The sequence below is a fragment of the Catharus ustulatus genome, chromosome 2 (assembly GCF_009819885.2).
Source record: "Catharus ustulatus isolate bCatUst1 chromosome 2, bCatUst1.pri.v2, whole genome shotgun sequence".
Classification (NCBI taxonomy): Eukaryota; Metazoa; Chordata; class Aves; order Passeriformes; family Turdidae; genus Catharus; species Catharus ustulatus.
The window spans coordinates 87,646,742-87,667,126 of NC_046222.1; the positions used below are offsets into that span (position 1 = coordinate 87,646,742).

Below are 20,385 nucleotides of genomic sequence, written 5' to 3' on the forward strand. Positions count from 1 at the left end.
CGGCACGCCCCGAGCCCAATATATAGAGCTTTTCAGTGGCAAGTGGGAGGCTTGCTGAATGGAAATGATTCCTTTTTCCACACATCCCACATTTCTATCCTTTCTGATACTATTTAATCTGTATGAAAATTCTTCAACTGCCTCTTGAGAATGCCAGCACTTCAAATGAGCAGTGTTTGATACCACAAGAGTACATGGGACTGGAATCAGGCCTATGTATGTTTGTATAGAAACGAACTTATAGAAACTGAGCGCACTGTTTTCTGTTTGTGTTTCAGCAGGGAAACCAGGGAATATAATAGTAGCACAAATATAAATGCTTAATAAACAGATCCCTACCTGAATGGTTACAGTGTTTAATAAGCCTGCAAGGAACAATGCAAATTCTTTGGAGAGCTATGTCAGGTCATTTTTCATAGCCATATTCAAATGCTGAAAACAGCAGCTGGATGCTGAGCCAAGGAGGTCAAGAGTGGCACGGCCTCCTATCAGTGATACAGATATTAGGGGGCAAAGACCCGTTTCTCCTCTTTGTCCAGTTTTGAGTATCCCATTTATTACACAGTTTCGAAAAGCCATGGAACACAATGAAATCTATCTCACCAATCTCAGTACACATTGCTTTTCCTGTTAAACAATCTAGGCTTGCCCTGAATAAAACAGGTTCCTTTGCATACTATACAGTGCTTGCACAGTGTGTTTACCATACCAAAATACCCTTGTCCAACTGACCTGAATGTCAAACATTACAACATGTGTAAAGAGAGAATTAAATAAGTAAACAGAGTAAAATGAAAAAAAAGCTATGCATTTTCACATTTGCCCCAAATTAGAGGGTATTGTGTCCAAGTGTCCACACTTTAAGTCTTACTGTTTCCAACATTGCCCTGACAGATTGTGTCTGAAGTGTTACGATGCCACTTGCAATCTCAGAACCTGAAAACTAAAAAACCCGACATAAAAACAAACCTCACCATTCATTCAAAATCTGATTTTTACTTAAGTTTAACTTTTAAAACTACAAATATGAGTAATAGTGCTACTAAAAAGAGAGGCGAGTATAACAGTATAAAGTACATGTTTCTATGAATAGTAGCGAATTTCATGTTTGCAAAGTGTTACTGTAATGAAAACCTCCAATTCATGGTCCAATAGTAATAAAAGAAGTGTGGACAGAAATTAGAGAAATAATAAGTTCAATAGATGAAAAAATGGTGCCTAAAATGTCAGGTAGCTTTCTGAAGTTGTCCTAGTTGTCAGTATTTCTCTCACTGAGAAAGGATATAGTTCAGTCCTGTGCTGGAGGGTTTTTGAACCAGTTCTCAGAGGTACAGGGTGTTGCTCTATAGTTTAACTCCTTTGTCAAGACAGTCCAATGGAAACATCTCCTTGTTTCTTTGATTGGTTTGTTTTGTTTATTTGACATTTTTGGTAAACTGTTTATCTGTATGCTCCACTCATTAAGCTAAACTACAGACCAATCACTGTTCCCAGAACTAGAGCAAAGTCAAGAAATGTAAGACAAGAGAGTGGGGCTTCTCTTGTAGCAACAGCCCACATGTGCCCTTCTTAATCAAAATCTAATAGTGTTTTGCCTTCCAGACTCCACTTACTGATTTCACTGGCAAGAGTTTTTGGAAAGATATTTCAAATTGTGCTTTTCCCCAAAGTATATGACTCTCTAATGACTCTCTATATTTGGTATTTTTATCTACTTGCTTCATTTTATATATATAAAAATATATATATTTGCAGTTTAAATACTTATAGAATACTGCATTCCCAGTAGTTAGCAACATGTCCTGCATTATTTTCACTTGAAATGCCATGCAGATTTTGTGAACAAGGAAGAAAATCAGTGTTACAACCTGCGTTAGATTAGACATATAAGGAACAACACATACCAATGTCGAATATAACCTTACAAAAACACTACACTAAATAAAAATTTACTCTTTGTTAAACCATAATGTTATAAGATCCTTCCCTTCCCTTCCCTTCCCTTCCCTTCCCTTCCCTTCCCTTCCCTTCCCTTCCCTTCCCTTCCCTTCCCTTCCCTTCCCGAACCTTCCCGAACCTTCCCGAACCTTCCCTTCCCTTCCCTTCCCTTCCCTTCCCTTCCCTTCCCTTCCCTTCCCTTCCCTTCCCTTCCCTTCCCTTCCCTTCCCTTCCCTTCCCTTCCCTTCCCTTCCCTTCCCGAACCTTCCCGAACCTTCCCGAACCTTCCCGAACCTTCCCGAACCTTCCCGAACCTTCCCGAACCTTCCCTTCCCTTCCCGAACCTTCCCTTCCCGAACCTTCCCTTCCCGAACCTTCCCTTCCCGAACCTTCCCTTCCCTTCCCGAACCTTCCCTTCCCGAACCTTCCCTTCCCTTCCCGAACCTTCTCGAACCTTCCCGAACCTTCCCGAACCTTCCCGAACCTTCCCTTCCCTTCCCGAACCTTCCCTTCCCGAACCTTCCCGAACCTTCCCTTCCCGAACCTTCCCTTCCCGAACCTTCCCGAACCTTCCCGAACCTTCCCTTCCCTTCCCGAACCTTCCCTTCCCGAACCTTCCCGGAACCTTCCCGGAACCTTCCCGGAACCTTCCCTTCCCGGAACCTTCCCGGAACCTTCCCGGAACCTTCCCTTCCTGGAACCTTCCTGGAACCTTCCCTTCCCTTCCCTCAGTTTTTAGCTTTATACTGTAGGAGTGCCCCTAAAAGCTGGTATGTTTTAGCCCAAATGTGCCTCATTTCTAACTGAGCATGCTGAACCAAGACACCTGGCCTCATTATCAATGCGGGTTCCTAATGTCTGGGGATTGCCAAGACAACTGATTGATTACAGGTACCAAAGGGTAGCATTGCAGAGTCCCATCTGACCTTGGACATGGAATAATCCTTTGTCAGAGCTCCAGCTGCTTGAATACTACGGCTCTGAACAGAGGTCCAGCAGCTTTCTGTCCTCATATCTGAGACACAGCCAGAGGCACATACTTGAGATTAAAACTCTTCGCCTGTGTTTAGTCTTGAAAGTTCGTACCCATGCTCCAGGCACATACTTTCTTTCAGTACCTATCCTTCAGTCAAATCCTCCACCTGCCTCCACCCAAAGCTTAAATATAGTCTTTCTAAAATACCACCGAAGGTGTGAGTCTTTTGGTTCACAATTAAATTCTTTTGAAGTTACATGTCTGACAAGCAGAAGGGAACATGTTATAGTAATTTGCATGAAATAGAAAGTAGATAAAATACGATTAAATATGAAAATAAAATACATTTGAATCTGCTTTGTGTTCTAGCCTTTTTGTCACTGAGAACTCACCAGATCTTCCATCTTCATGTCGGGAGGATGTGCACAGTTTATATTTTCTACTTTGATTAATTCTCCTGTTAGAGTATATTGTCTCTCTTCTCAACATCTTGGTCTTCTCCTTCCTGCACATCTACTCTTACTACCAGTGGTCCTTTGTCATCTATGGCAAGATCTCGTCTTACCCTGAGCACTTCACTCTACATCTCCTCTCTTGTTTCAGAGAAAAGGAAGAAATTTCATCTCCCAGGATGAGCAAATTCCCAGCCAAGGCAATTCGCTTAGATGAGTGAACAAGTACAGATGACTACTGCGATTCCAACCTCCTGACCTGTGATGAACAGATTAATTAAAAGGCATTTTATAATGCAGCTGTGTGCCAAGTGACAATTTTAAATCATCAACAAGAATTTGTAAGTTTGGAAAGCAAATGTTTATAAAACTATCACACAATCAAATAAGAAAGCACTTAGGAGTTTTCCTAAGAGCAAAGTAGAGCCTTCACTTCTACTTCCCTTCTCATAATTTAAGTAAGCATAAATACACAGTAATGTACGTTTTACAGTCAAAGATAACCTTTACCTCAGTCCTTCAGCAGGCATTGCACATGTATGAAATAAGTGAAAATTGGATAATTAGACTACAGAAATTGAATGGAATGTTGTTACTCATTTTGATTAAACCCTTTCACCACATCTTTTAAACACTATGAACTACAGCACAGTTGATAAAACCAAAGTGCTTAATAATTCTATTTCAGATGAACAGTCATATTTACATCAGTTGGGAATTTTGTAGTTATTTTAAGTAGAAGCCTAAATGGAATGACAAGTAAATTGTAAACTTACTTATGCTACCTCCACTTACACTACTTACCAATTTAGTCACGTCATACTTCATAATCTAAGAAGTCAGTTAATACAGATGGCATGAACAAAAAAAAAAAAGTTTTGCATATATTTAACTTTCAGCTTAATGATAAATTTTATCAATATTTTCTTTTGTAAATCTAATAAAGAGAATATAAAAACTCCCTCTTTACTTCGAGATAATTTTATTTTTCTCTTATCAGCTAAAGCAGTCATACTTTGGGTTTCCGCTTTCCAGTTTTCCTAACAGTAGGAGGGAATTTCCTCCAAGGTCTTATCAGCTTGAACCACAACCCCTGAACTGGTTTCTGGTTCGCTGACAAATTACACTCCCTTAATCCCCATCCAGGAAATTTTTAATGAAGGTGCATTTAGAAATTCTACCATACATGAAAATTTCTACATGTAGCCAACGCGTGAAGCCCCACCCTTCCTAAATGGTAGACTAGACTTTGCACTTCAGGTGAAGAGAGAGCTCTCCTTCAGTTTCTGAACTACCTTTCCCTTCACTCTGGAAGTGACTTTTTTCCTCTGCTTACCATTTTATTTACATACACAAGTTGAAAACAAAGCTGGTTTCAAAAACTCTTATTCTCAGAGCATTTTCAAAAAAGGGCAGAAGTATGATTCACATAAAGACCAAAATAGAATAAACTCCTCTCACTAAACACAGCACTAGTGTGAATGATGATTGTCATTATACTAGCAAATCCCAAATTGTTGGCTGGAAAGACAGGTGTCATGATCACTTAGCAGGAGGCCTGCAGCTGCCTGCACAGGGGCAGGTGACTCTCTGTCTTCTCAGCACTGCATTACCCTGGCCCTGGGACACAGAGCTGCTACACAGAGTCTGGCTCATGGGGACAGTGAGTGTGCTGGGACCAGGCTAAATCTTCTCAGAGGTGTTTGGGTTTATTTAAAGGAGAAATTTAAGGAATTAATGATGGTTGTAGTGAAGCTGGTAGTGAGGAGAAGAAGGGGTCATGGAGGTGAGGCAGAGACCTGGGGAAACAAGTTGTCTCAGTCACTCTCAGAAAGCACAGGACTGGCAAGTAGGTTTGGTACAGTAGTTCCTGTTAGGAGAGGACAGGCTACATGATCTTATCCCTCTTGTCCTTACAGCAACAGCTACAACATCCATATTTGCAAAACCAGGCGGGAATACACCCAAAGGCACATGCAAAACCCGCAGTGACCTTTAAGTCCCATACTTTTCTCCATCACATAAATAGCATGAGCCTGGCACATAACCCCACAGTGCACCATGGGCCATACACTGGATTCTAATAAGATTAAGCAGTAAAAGATCTGTCCATTTTGAGGAAGAAACTCTCTATCCTAAGATGCTCCTTGTTCTTCTCCTGGAAAAAAGGGTTATGGCTGTGGAGTCCTTAGGACACACTGATCCGCAAGTTTTCTTCTTGCCACTTAGAAAATGATCATGTTTCTGCCTATCTTAGACTTGGCCCTCTCAATTAGACTAAAGAATAATGTTCCATTATTTTACCCTCAAAACTATTTTGAAACATGAATCCATCTGTTTCCTTGGGATAGCTGGTTGCAATGATTGTAAGTCTAATAATGTCCGTTTTGTGGACTTATATGTCTACCACATATATCTCAAGAGTCTGCCAGTGTATAATCATTATGTGACATGTTTTACCAGGATTTGAGAAATGACATCACATATGTATCCACTCATATAAGGCACATTTTTATTATTTATCCAGCTGCATTTAAAATCTGGAGGGGAAAAAAAAAAGAAGTCTTGCAGTCACCTCATTTCACGCTGTTTTTGATACCAGTTCCAACTGCACTTTCACTTCCATCTGCCAGATATTTCTCCATTGTTTTAAGACCTTCAAAATTTTCTTTTTCATAATTTTCATAGCAACTATGCCTACGTGCCATCACCATCTCATTGGTGTAAAGGAAAGCTTAGTGAGAACATATTTTAAAACATTGGAAGAATGGGATCCTCTCCTATTCTACTAAGCTTGTGGAATTGATACAGTGGGACTTAAATTCTCAAAAATATTTTGTGTGGAACTTGACTAGGTTGTATGAAACCTGAAGTTTTCCTAGGCACTGGTATGACAAATTCTTCCACAAGTGGAAATAACAGTGTCTGGGTCATGATGAAGTAAATACTCACTGGGTAAGTAAATACCTTCCACAACTCAAGCTCTGCTCAATTTCTTACCAAAAAAGGCTCAAATACATTTTCTAATTTTATTGTATGTCATGCTTCATCCATTTTTACCTCACTGCAGGAAAAGTTTTAAAGTGGCAGGGGACTTGTTACTAGTTTAAGGAAACATATAAAAAATAAATAGACTTAGAAGCAGTGAAAAACACCAAAAAAATTGGTGCTGTGATAATTTCCATTTATTGAATACATAGCAACCCCAATAAATACTTGCTTCTGTACATAACATAGCAGCTAAATTGCCTACCAAAACATTAGTATATTTCTCAACAGTAAAAATAAATATTAAAAACTACTTCAGAAAATATCTGTCTCTTTGTAGGAAGAATCTTAAATCTTTTTTTGACACTTTTTACCATCTTGCCAGGCAACAGTAACATGAAGTGTTGCATGATCTGGAAAATATTAATTCATACTGCCAGGTAAAAGCTGTTCAAGAGTCTGTGACCTTTCACAGAATATCCCATTGATAAGCACAAGATGATGTAGCCATGTTTCTTATGTGAAATAAGCTTGATTTTTGAAGAAAGACATAAGAAATAGCTTGCTAGGAAAAAAAAAAGTTCTAAAATGGTTAGCAGATACTGAAATCCTGTTACGAAACATAGCAGAGGTAACAAAATTCTCTTCACAAATAAGTAAATTTTATAATGACAATGTGTCTGTGAATACTTAATTTCTAGCAGAAATAGAACCTACATATTCTGCTGTCAGTTCTTCCTTTGTATGTAGCACAGAAGGGTGGAACAATCACACTGGACCTTTTTTTCTACATGACAGATAATAAATCCCTACTTGTTTGAACATTTATCCTAACTAAGAATAGGAAGAAAAGCTAGGCTGAAACTCACCTCAGTTTTTAATTCAGTTAAATCATGAGAAAACACCCATGCATCTTAAGCAGTGAAATGCAACAAGGAATTAAACTACAATTTAAACTTATGCTTGTGGCTCAGACCTGAACTTGGCAGAATAGAAGTCGCAGAAACTGATCTCTTCAATGGCCTAGTGTTTTGAATTGAAATGTGTATGACCAAGTAAACTGGAAAAGGAAGTGGTCTAATCTATAGTTTCAATTTTAGGCAGCTTGAGTGCTCAAGAAATGCATGTGTGAACATCCACAAATTTGCATTATGGAAAATTGACTAAATTAACTGAACACATGACAAAAGATGAAAGATAACAAGATGATGCTGACTGACCTAGGGGAAGAGGATGAAATAGAAGAAACTAATCATATACCGTCTTATAAGATTGTGAAATTTTAAAAAACCCAAACAAATAAAAAACCACCACCACCATAAGGAAACCTCAAACCAACCAAAGTGTTCTGAATTTAAAAACTGTATAACTGTAACAAGAAGGTCAGAATTTGTAACAATAAGAGCATGCAAATCCCACAAAAACTTACTGGAAATCATATTTACCCACCTTTACTTATGCTGGAGAGCATCTAAATTTACTGTGGATAAAAAGAGCAGAACAAGTTAGGAATCTCACTGGGCCATTATTAGGAAAATCAGAGTCAGATTGAAAAAATAAATTGGGCATTTTATTTTTATAGCACATGCCAACTTTTAATATCTGATTTCCAACTGTTAAGGAACTGAAAACAACATATTTTTGGGGGTTTTTCATGTTCAACATTTCACATTCACTGAAAAATAGCAACTTGAGCTTAAAATTAAAAAAATAAAAACACAGCTTTATTTGAAATGTTACAAATAAATTCAAAAAGAGAGCATACAAGCACCTTCAACAATGCAGAATATGGTGAGATATAGAATTGCTAAGATCCTGAAATGAACTACCTCATTCTCTGAAGTCTCCAAGGGAGGCAGCCTAAACCAAGCAACCCACCATTTTCAATAGGATGTTAACCAGAAGAACTTTCTTCAGAATAGGAAATTACAAATTCCTGGGTAAAAAGAAATGGTAATAAAAAGGGTCCATGAACCAAACTATGTTCTTTTAAGCATATCCTTTCAGCCAGGCTCACTTGAAGTCAATTCTGTAGTTCATTAATTTCCAGAAAACTGTTGCATCCCCTCTGGTTCCATCCTTTTGGAATGCTCCATATCCCATCCTATCTAAGGCTTCAGTGTTTCTTCACTTGATTGTCCCACCTTACAGGTTAGGAGCAGTTGCTCCTTTCAACACGCTTGACAATTTCTAGGAACAGTAATCATTCCACTACCCTGTCCCAAGAGGTCTCAATTTCCTCTTCTCTTAATGGATCATAATACTCAAACAGCAGACCAATGAAGAAAATTAACTTTCCATCTCATAAAATCAGATTATATGACTTGCATGGCCTCTTCTCTGTCTGTCTGTCAGATATTGCACAGAACATGTATCTCCAGGGATAGCATCCATAAAGATTATTAATTCTGTGGGATGATGCACTTTACTACAGAGTGAGTGTAGCATTCCTCTATGAATACTCCTACTGAGCTACATGCAGCTCTATCTGATTCAGAGGGTACATCTGCTTCACTCTTCCAAAATTCTCCAGGGCTGATATATTATCTCGGAATGACGCATTTAGGATTTTCTGAGAAAACTCTGTAAAACCAGTCACAGTTTTTTTAATAAACATATTGAATCAGTTTGCAATTAAAGAGTTATTAATTGATGTTGTACATTTGCATAATGTTTTTCAACTGAAAACCAAGTGTGTCCCTACAAAAATATATTGCCCTTTTGACCTCATGGATAGGGAAGTGACTACAGTGCAATCTTGGTCCAATGAACCACAAGAACCACAATGGACCACAAAGAACCGCAGTAAAACAACAACCCTTACTGAATTCATTAAGGATTTTGTCACAGAATCACTGAATAAGCTGAGCTGGAAGGATCATGGAGTTCAACTCCTCACCCTGCACAAAAACTTCCACAGGAATCACACCATGTGTCTGAAAATACTGTCCAAATGCTTCTTGAACTCAGCGAAGCTGGTGCTGTGACCACCTCTCTGGCGAGCCTGTTCCAATCCCCAACCACTCTCTGAGTGAAGAACATTTTCCTGATATCCTGACTAAACCTTCCCCACACTGCTTAAGGGCATTCCCATGGTTTCTGTCACTGGTCACCACAGAGCAGAGATCCGAGCTTGCCCCTTCTCTTCCCCTCATGAAGAAGCTGTAGACTGCAATGAGGTCTCCCCTCAAGACTTCTCTTTTCCAGGCTGAACAGACCAAGTGCCCTCAGCCACTCCTCATGCAGCTTCCCCTCAAGGCCCTTCAACATCTTCGTTGCCCTCCCTTGGACACTCTCACAGTTTAATATATATCTTATATTTATGTGACCAAAACTGCACACAGCACTGGAGGTAAGGTTGCACAAATCATTATCTTCAAAAGAGCCATGCTATTGCTCCAAGCCTTGGCATCCCCAGACTTACTTTCCAGAAACTAAAACCTGCTGCCTTTCACCAACAGCTATCAGTTGGATTATGTATGTCCCAATTATCCATGCTGTGAATTGCAGTTGGGATTTGATTTTAGAAATACATTTCAGGGAATTTTAATTTCTATTATTGCTTTCAAATAATTATCTTTAAAAATATTTAATTTTAGTGTTAAGAAAATAATTATATTTATTAAAATATCATCTTTTACAAAGCTGACTCTCACCATGTTTCAGGTCCAGCAAGTTAATGACATAGTCTCAGACAATTTTAAATCAGGCTTATTTGTTTGTTAATCTCAAATGATTTCTGAAGAAGGATTAGCTACACTGAAGTTTGAAATTTTAATACCTAGTTGCTGTTCATATGTAGCAGAAAAGCTAGACAGATTTTTTATCAAAGCTAGACATATAAATTCTGAGATCCATAATATATAGCTCTCAACTATCTCAAAACATAAGCATATTTAATTCAAAGAATGATAAAATACAAACATAAAACATTATAGGTTTTTAATGAACCTAGTATTTATTCTCCATATGTAGTAGAAGCAAACACAAATTTAATTTTTTCAATGCTTATTAAATACTGCAATTTTTTAAAATTATTATTATAGAGGATTTTGAAACCTGTGCAAAGTTATATTTACTTCTGGTAGCAAGAAACAAGGGTGGATTTTGGTCAGTGACTGAGAATGCCATGACAACTAAGCCTAATTCCTGAGTATCTGAATTGAAAATGTCTTTATCCCTGAAATACTGAACTTACTAAGCAATTATACATGTGCTTCTGCACAACACAGAAGCCAGCTATTGGTGTTGGACTTGCACTTTTCAGTGTAGTGGACGCTGTATCTGCTGCAGCACTCAGAACCTCTTTGGGTGTAAAGGAAACATTTGGATTGCTGGAGGTTGTTGACAGTCCAGTCACTGAATGATATTTTTATAGCTGGAGGAAGAATGATTATTTCTTCTGGCAAACAAAGTCACTATATTTATTTGGTTCCTTCTTTCTTTAGAAATGTACTGTAATGGTTGTTGGCTAAAAAATTAATTCTCTATCTTTTCCTTCTTTCTTTCCTGTCACTCTTGTGCATCTGAATAAGCCAAGATCTATAACTAATTCAGTCTTCTCTCAATTTACTGAGTTCTTATAAAGTCTAACACTGAAAAATTCGCCTCCTTATTCTCAGTGCTTCACTTACGAACAGCTATGGTGTATTTTGATTTTGCTTCCCAAAAAGCAGCTGCTGAAAGATATAGCACATGAATCATTACATTACAAGTAATCACATTGTCCCTATTAGATATCTGAGCACATTCCTCTGGTAATCCATTTGTCTGTATTGCCAGAGCAGATGTAACATCATTTACCATTTCTGACTGATAGTTGGAATAAAACAAACACAATTAGAGACGGGGGACTGGGTATTGTTTGAGCAGCATTTGGCTTGGTATCACTTCACAACTCAGTTTTCACATGCTGTTATCTTGTGGCAGAGGATCTTGATCATGTGAGTTCACATTGATGTCTTCATTGGATCACAAGCTACTCCTCACAGGGCAGCAACGTGAAGGAAGAGAAACTGGCAATTTAAAGGGGATATTCTAACAACTGTGATGCCTACCAAGTGCTTCTTTGAGTCATGTGGCATAGTCCATACCTAACAACTGTTCTTGAATTTCTTACCTGACATCTTCAGGTTGTCAGCCCAAACTGTCATATCATTTTATATAACAGAAGTAAACCTGCCAATATCTTCTGTAACTGACTTCTGAAACTTCTTTTGTTCCATTTTTAACCTTTTTTTAAACTTGTTCTTCCTAAATAACTTTGACTATATTTTGAATTTTTTTGTTGTCTGTGGTTGTCTTATAGAAAAAAAAAACACTCATGTTGCTACACCTTTATACAACTAATTAAATAAATGCTAGAGATTCGTCCTCATTTATAACACCACATGACAACTTCAGCTGAGGAAATATTAAAAAAAAATAAAGCATTTTCTGTTCCTCTGTGTCTTTCAGTTAGAAAAATAAGTATCTGTTTTCTTTGAAGGAAACACTGTATTACCATTCTCTAGAAAAATACTTTTAAATAACAATAAACTTAAAATAGTCTAATGAAGAAATTAGGATTAATTATGTGTTTAAAGTCACATGCATACAAATATACATTTCGGAGAGAGGGGGAAGATAGGATGCTTAAAGAGTTGTTTCTGAAATGACAATTTCTACTCTTTCTGAGGGAAGATCAGTCTTACTTCTTAAGTGGTTTTGAATTGTCATCTTTTTCTGCTGAAATATAACGTCAGAAAATATAAAAACAAATGTGCCGTAAGAAACAAAGTCAGTATCTGCTGCAATGCAACAAGTTTACTCTGAAAACAATCAAGTGATATTTTTATTTTGCAAGTGTTACAAGTTGTTAATGTCATTCATAACTTCATGCTGGTAGCTTTGTGAAACAAAGAGGCTTAATACAAAAGACCCCTGAGGCTTTCAAGATGCGGGTTCTAAACTTATGGTAATCTTATCTATATTTTGATATTGGTTCACTAGAAAGGTCCCTTATGGATAATGGCTTTGGCAGAGCAAAGACATAATAATTTATAGTAAGCTACATATTTTCTACAAAACAAAATAATGCCTGCATAACAGGTTATGAGATTAAGCAAGAACAGAGATTTCCTTAAAATAAAAAATCAAAATGTCACCCTGAAGTGTCAGTGGAATTTCAGGGAGTGCAGATTTACAGTGGATTCCATGTCAAAACCAGCTTTTAAATGCAAATAGCTTAAGGATTAATAAGGTCTGGGACAACAAGTTGTGACTATATCCATGTAGTTTATATACTGCCAGAGTTTTAAGCTGACAGTAATGTCTTTGGGCTAGGGTGGGGATCTCTCAGTAGATACAACTAAATCATACTTGTAAAATGACTTTATAAATCACACAACCCACACAACTGAGATGAAGATTTCATTTAAGCTTCAGCTTTTTTTGACATTCTGAAGGTGAAGAGAAGATACAACCAGAAATTATAATAATGTAGAGTTCTGGCATTTATACCAAAAGCTCATAGATTTACATCTTCTTACATAGTAGCAGTGGAAGACTGAAGCATACATAAATAATTAAAAACACATGGTGTCATGAAAAGAGCAGATCAAGTGACAGTCATGTGTAGAGACAACTGATAAAGCTCCTGCCGTTGCTCACTTCCTCACAAATGGACTCAAAGGAGAAAAAAAATATCATTTTATGGGAGGGAATAATGGTTTTATTGTGACGGTACTTAAATCCATCACCTGAATTTAAAATAAAACAACTTCATACATGCTCCCCACTTTTCTATTGGTTAAATTTGTTTCATATTTTAATAATGACTTATCAGAATCATCCTAACTTCATTTCCATGTGCATTATCTCTTTTTCTGCTAAAAATGCTTCTTATAAGAAAATTAGTTTTTAACCTTGTAATGTCAACTTATTTGTACAAATTTAAAATGTACCTCGAGTCTCATTTCTTTATGGATTTGGAATTCTCATGTTTTACTTTTTTTGTGAGAATTTAGGCAAATTCCTCTAGATATCAAAAACTGCACCAGTGAACAATAGCACACATTTTAAGTATCAACAATAGATACTATTTTTATACATAAAAATTGATGCATGCATGTTTTTTAAAAAAATCACATAACTAATAATTTCTACTTAAATATTTGCATGTCAAAAAGCAGAGTATCAACCTGCACTGTGGAACAACTTGTGAAAGGACTCAATTTCTATAAAGAAAGTCAATGAAAAGCAAGCACATTTAGGAAAACAAAACAGGTTGGAAATGTTCCTTTTAAAGTATTAAAAACAGGTGGGGATATTCAAGGACAAAGATGTTACCAAATTATTCTCTTGGATGAGAGGTTTGAAAAAAATTCAGCTAAGTAGAAGGAGGTAATATTATAGCCAGTCTTTAAAGAGATAATTGAGGCATCTCTTTCTCCGTTATGGCCTATAAAACTCCAACTGTTGTATCAGCTTACTCCTCAGATAGAATAGTCATGAAGAGAATGAAATTCACACTGGATCAAGACTTTCCATAACAAATTCAGCCAAATACAATGTCAACACTGTGTCATAAATACAAACAAACAAGCAATTATTTAAATGAGTGAGATATGTGGTTAGGTGGTGGAAGACAAACTGCGTAAATAATCTCTCAGAACCAGGTTTTTATGAGGTTCAACTTCGTAACCAACCAGGAAAGATGAAAAGATTACACTGAGCAAGATCTAAGTGCTCTTAATATGAGTGACCAGCAAGGCCTTGGCAGGAGGAGATAGCAATAAAGTGTGAGAGCAGCCACAGATGTCTGCAATTGATATTGCCATGGAACATGAGAAATAGAAATATGAGGCAATAGAAAATGTGTTTCTAGATGTCCCACAGTGTTTGTATAAGGAATGGACACATACTCAAGGCACATTTCAGGCTATTATAGGTAGCGAGTGCAAGCTTAGTATTTGGATTTGTTTTAAAATATAAAGATCAAAATAAACCTGTGTTCCCTGTCTTGTAATGTTTAGTATAATTAAAGCACCACATAAGAGTTTCTGTCAGTTGGGGAACCTGCCACATGTTTTTCCTATATGAATATTATACAAAAGATAAACTAGCCCAGTAACTTTTCCCTGTCTTTCTAAGCCATTGTTTTCAAAGGTCTAACTGTGCTCAGTCCAGACATCTACCAAATAGTGGAATCTCATGATAAACCAAGTTAGACAGTTCACACAACTGAGTAACTAAGTATGCTGAATATTGGTATTATTTTAAAGAATATTTGATACTCATGGAAATGTTGTTTTAAGCACAGAAAGCATGTGTACTGAGCTGTCATTTCCTTGTGACAAACCATATGATTGTTTAGCTTGATCATTCTACCACATTGGGGTAAAAGGCTTTAAAATACTTTAAAAATTTAAATACATCATGCGTATAATTTTGGAAGTATACTTGCTGCATAAATATGCCATCAAATGGAAATTGTCCTGTTTCCTGATTTGTCTGTCTCATATCTTTCTTACATTCTGCAAGTGAAATTCTAATCATCTCTTGGGATCAATTGTAGTATTATGTAAGTTCGTAGGATTTTAAAAATATTTTGCATAATTAGCATCAGTTGCACTGTAAAGCCAGATCATGACACCTTTTTCTTCCCTCATAACGTGAAATGGATTGCTATCCAGATTAGTTCAGCAGGAAAAAAAGCAGTTAGTATCACACTCGTTATTTGTGAACAGCTTGACTTTCTGAGTGAGGAAAAATACATTGAGTTAGATCTTTTGGCAGTTTGAGGGGTGTTGGTTTACTTCTTTAATTTTTTGACTGTTTAAACTTGTTATTATTTTCCATCACTAGCATTTGCAGCTATGACTCAGGTGATCCTATGGAACGCCTGGAGATTTTAAAATACCCTTTAACAAATAAACCTATGTACATTGTCTACTCGAAACAGTTAACAATAATTATTTCTATGTTCCAGCAATTTACAAGCTGCAATTACTACATTGACAGAGAAAATATTTGCTTACAATCTACTGTCACCAAGGGAAGACATTTCTAGAAGAACTTTCAAATGAACCTTAGATATGGACAAATAACATCAATTTCCAATGGACACTGAGTGCTCATTAGTCTCTACTGTTAAAGTATCTAAGGCTGTTAAACCTCTCCAGTGACCTCAATTTAGAAGCCAATGCAAGAATGTCTTTATACTTTTTACAGGGAAACACACAGTCTGGAAGGAAATTGAAGAAAAGTGAGATTATTGGCGAAAGTTATTGACTAATGCTGAGAGTGCTGAATGACACTCCCAAGAAATTATGTCTGATTTTGCACAGACCTCTGTCATTTGTTTTTCTTGGTGAAGACCAACAGCAGTCAAATTGCTTCCTTTTCTAGGTTTAGAAAAGAAGGAGTTGATTTTTTAAAGTCTCTACCATCAGTCAGTACTTCAATGTCTATATTGGATCTCCCTCAAGACTGTATCAGAGACATCTTACCCAACTTCTGGTTAAGTTACCTTTTCAAAAATAAGTACTTGCACACAATTACTTTTTGTGCTTGCCATATGCACATTCTTCTTTCAGTTTCCTCAGTATCCCTGAAGAAATTTGTGGAGAAGAAAGTTCAAAGTCTACCATGTCAGCATTAAAGGAGAATCAAAAATCCACAGAGACTCAAAAATTTCTGTACCACGAAGGATAGGAATCTGCCCACTTAAAATACTTATTTGCATAATGGAAAGAAGTTTAGCTCCCAACCTTTATATACGTGTGGCAGTTTATTTCCAATGTCTTTTACAAATTATGAAGGTCTTGTCTCAGTAGCATGATGCTTCCAAGATATTACTCTATGTATCCCTTTTATTCAATGATTGTGCTCTAAATATTACAGGGCCTCGGTTTTCGCAGTCAACAGCAATGAATTCGATAACCTAAGTACCAATCAGGAGAAATATACAGATATTTTCTTCTTTTTTTTTAATAAGTTTTGACTTTTCCTGATTTTGCTCAATTGAAATGTTCTTGTGAAAACACAGCAGGTCTGGTTGGCATCCCTCTTTTTTTAATATTTCTTTATAATTACAGCATCCTGCTTCTTGAAGTGGAATATCGTCCAATATTTAGGTTCTGTGGTATAAATCTCTGCTTGCATGATGAACTGAAAAGCTCAGTTTTCAACTGATGCTTTGTCTCTCTGAATCTTTTATCTCATTTCCATATGGAAGATCTTTTTCTTAAAGCCACTGAGGGTACATCTAAATTGGCATTGCAATTCAGTTTCAATAATTCAATTTTTTTTCTGTAGTTAAAACCTAGACTTACTGTTTTCAGTTGCCTGATTCTTTCAACCTGTCTGTTTCCCTGTATGCATACACTGACCACTTCTGATCTCATTCTGATCAAATGGTATATAATTATATAATAATATAATTATTTTTATTTCTGAAGAACTATTCCAGACCAGATTATGCAATCTTTCTTTACTAGAGAATTTGTAATCTACAATTCCTCTGTATTTAGCGGTGGGCTGGAATATGCTTTGCAAGGGCTCTCAATGCAACCATTTTCTGTATTTTTAGTCTTAGAAGGTGTGCAATGTGGAGGATTTTCCTTCATATTGGATACTGGTGTTTGGAGTCCCTCCACACCTAAGAACTCAAAATTTCACACAGTTCCAAGTCAGGTCTGGATATCATGCTATTAGCTTCTTGACCTATATTTGGCAAAAAGGCAGACAACACTCAGTGATTTTATTTAAATAAATTCTAAGTATGTGTTTAAGTATTAAGCCAGGCAAATACCACAATATTATGAATTATGTGTTAAATAGATCATGGAGCTTTAACTCTTTGATCATCTTTTTCCATGTAATTGTGCCAGTCTAAACTTCAGACTGAATTCCTGTATTATTTTTCTTTTCAGAAACACCGTATCATGGTATTTCCACATATTTTTTCACACATTCAGCCAGAAGCCTGAGCTTAATTTATATGCCATTATCAGGATCTGCTACTACATGTTCAACAGTTTAATACAATAAAGATTCTGTCTATTAGGATTTTCAAAATTGCCATTTGTCTAAACTTGACATTATCATGTGTGTATGTCATGTCATCCTCCAAAAAACTTTCACAATTCCAGTCAAACCAGTTTATGCATCTTCACAATTTTTAACAAGTTCCTTCAGTTCACTGTCAGATGTAAATAATGACTTGTGTTGATTTACATCTCTGAAGAGGTGTCTCCAGTAAAAGTCCAATCCACATTATGAAATTGTTTGGTTTTAGAGGGTCAAAGTAAGGACTAATGCAAATAGTTAGGACCTTGTCTTGTTTTTTCTCTCTTTTCTCCTTTTCCTTCTTCCCCTTCCCCTTCCCCTTCCACTTTTATACCAGACCGAAATCAAGAAACCATCCAACCAACCAACCAACGAGACAGATAAAACCTTACTCTAAAGGTTTCCATTAGGCAAATGATTCCATTAAATCTCACAATGTTTAGATGTATATCTGGATTATGGATTGTCCTATAAGAAAAAACTTGTTTCCCTGCTTCTTTAATTAATTTCCCCTTCTTTCTCTTCCCCAGTTCAGGTCTGTAGCAGTTCTTAGAAGTAACTAATACCTTAAATCTTTTGTTGGGTTTTTTGTCTGATTCCCTGAGCTTTTAAGCTGTAGGTTAAGAAGAAAGATAATAGTCAGTTAAATTTCCACTATAAAAAAGAAAACAAGTTATGGTAAATGCATCCAAGTAGAATTTACTTAAGGTAATATAATAAAATATCTGAAGCTGGGAATATGACTTCTATGCCTCTAAGCTAATAAATTTCTAATCATAGTGAATATACAATTTTTTTAAAAGCTACTTTCATCTGTTTATTCTATCTAATTTTTATAATATTAATCTGTACCCTCATTTTGTATATTGCATACCTATAACGGTATATTTTAATGTACTATGCATATTTAGGGACATTATGGGGAAATATTAGGTATTATTGACACTTTATTCCTGTGGGAAAAAAAAGCAAGAGTTATAAAAATATAAGTGCTAAAACCTTAATGAGTGTATTTTGCACTAACAAAATAATCTTTAAAATTATTGAGTCAGTTGTACACAGCTTTAAATGAGGTTAAATCAAACAGGTGGGAAAAAAGAAAATCCATAGTATGGGAGAATGCATTTTGTGTCTATACATAAATTGGTCTAGCTATGTTCATAGCTGGCATATGTCATTTTTCATTGAAATTGAAACATATTTTATCCTTTATTATATCATTATTTTTCATATATTTCACCACTCTATTGACAAGGAATACACCACATGAGAAAATTAAATTTGTTTTAAAATAACATCACTAACAAAAATCAAAGCTATTACATTTATGCAGAAGTTTCTAGTATTTGTGAACATGGAGACTGATCCCAGGGACCAACTTCAGACCTAGTTTTGTTTGAGTTGGATAAGGAGAACTGGAATTTATATCCAAGGGACTATGTCGTATTAGGGAATTTGTCTTTAAATTACGCTTAAAATTAAATAAAATATGATCTTTTTAGTATAATAGTTATGGACACATATGAGTTATTATTAAATAGCCACATAATATACTGTGGTTCATGAATGTTATATACCTTAATTTTAAAACTTCCATGGAATATGAAAGCTACAGAGTGTGGTGTGTGTAATTATGGTTCTGAGTCATGCCTTTTCTTACCTGAATCACACAATCTTAGAGATAAGCAACTTTGCTTCTCTGGGCAACAGCAAGCATATGGATTGTACGTGGAAAAATGAAGATATTTTGTAGAAAAACTGCATCCAATTTTAGTGCTCAAGCCAACACTTCTGTTTCTTGTATTGCTAAGCTCACAGTGGAGTAGGTCACCACTTAAGCAAATTTCTCAAAGAGTGAAGTTTTGGTTTCGGAAGTAGCTTCAAAATACTAATACATGATATTCTGTTTAAAAACAAAAAAAAAAAAAAAAGAAAAAAAAAAAAACCATAATTTGAAAAACCCACAGATCATAAGAAATAAATTGCAGTCAGCTTTGCTAAAATCTGTAGCTTATTAGCAGGAATAAGAATAGAAGTCAACCTGGGGGGGAGCCTGGAAAAGAATCTCCTTACGAGTTGCAAACTCTAAAAACTGCTGAAGTATTGCTGTGATATTTCTCACCTTTCTTTTTATTTCACATAATTTGTGTAAACATTCTATCAATGTCCATTACAAACATGCAGTAAGAGTAATATTCCATAATAGCTTTCATAATTTCAAAAGATAAGAAATTGTTATGCAATAATTATTTGGATTTCCACAAAAAATGGAAAGACTCCTCCTGATGTGAAACCTTTTATTTAATCCTCATTTATAATTGTTTAAACGTATTTTCTTTTTCCTTTAAGTCTCACTATGTTACTGTTCTTTGAATTCACTAGCACTCAAAATTTTCTCTAGCATCAATCCTAAATTCACATTTAACTGATATTCCTGTGATAACCAGTATGTTTTTCTTCATATTTCTGTCTACATTGATATATGGAAACATGATTGTTCTTACATGCTTTGAAGACATTTCCCACTTGTATCAAACTAGCTTCTCTTTTGACCTCCTGATCTTCTACTGTCTGATATTCTCTTGCTTTAACCTTATAGGATATGTTCTCATACATGTTTTCTTCAGAATTCTGCTGTATGGAGCAAAAGCCAACAGCCTTACAGAGTGATATTAAAATTTCCTTATCAGTAACACAAATATGCTTTTTAATACAATCCTTGTTCTGCTTTTTGTGGTATCATAAACTCTATTCATAGATATCCTATGATGAATTAATGAATGAAGGTATTGCTCTTACAGTTTTTCAATTTAGTCTAGTTTATACACAACAGTCTTGTAATTAATATTTAAGCTCATGATCTATTTAGTATTATTACATTTCATTCCAGTTATAATTTTCAGTCTCTTAGCAACATCCTATGCATTACCTACATTGATATTCTATCATGTGGGCAGTGCCACAGCAATCATGTGTCAT

At 36.0% G+C, this 20,385-nt stretch overlaps 1 long non-coding RNA gene across 1 annotated transcript in view; it reads right to left on the reverse strand.

Moving 5' to 3' along the window:
• Positions 1-3,305: 3,305 nt before the first annotated feature.
• The window catches only part of LOC116993215, a 75,712-nt gene continuing 58,632 nt past the window's right edge, over positions 3,306-20,385 (reverse strand). Inside the window, exon 3 of the long non-coding RNA XR_004417218.1 lies at positions 3,306-3,625. This is a non-coding gene — a long non-coding RNA (uncharacterized LOC116993215). The remainder of the gene's footprint in view (positions 3,626-20,385) is intronic.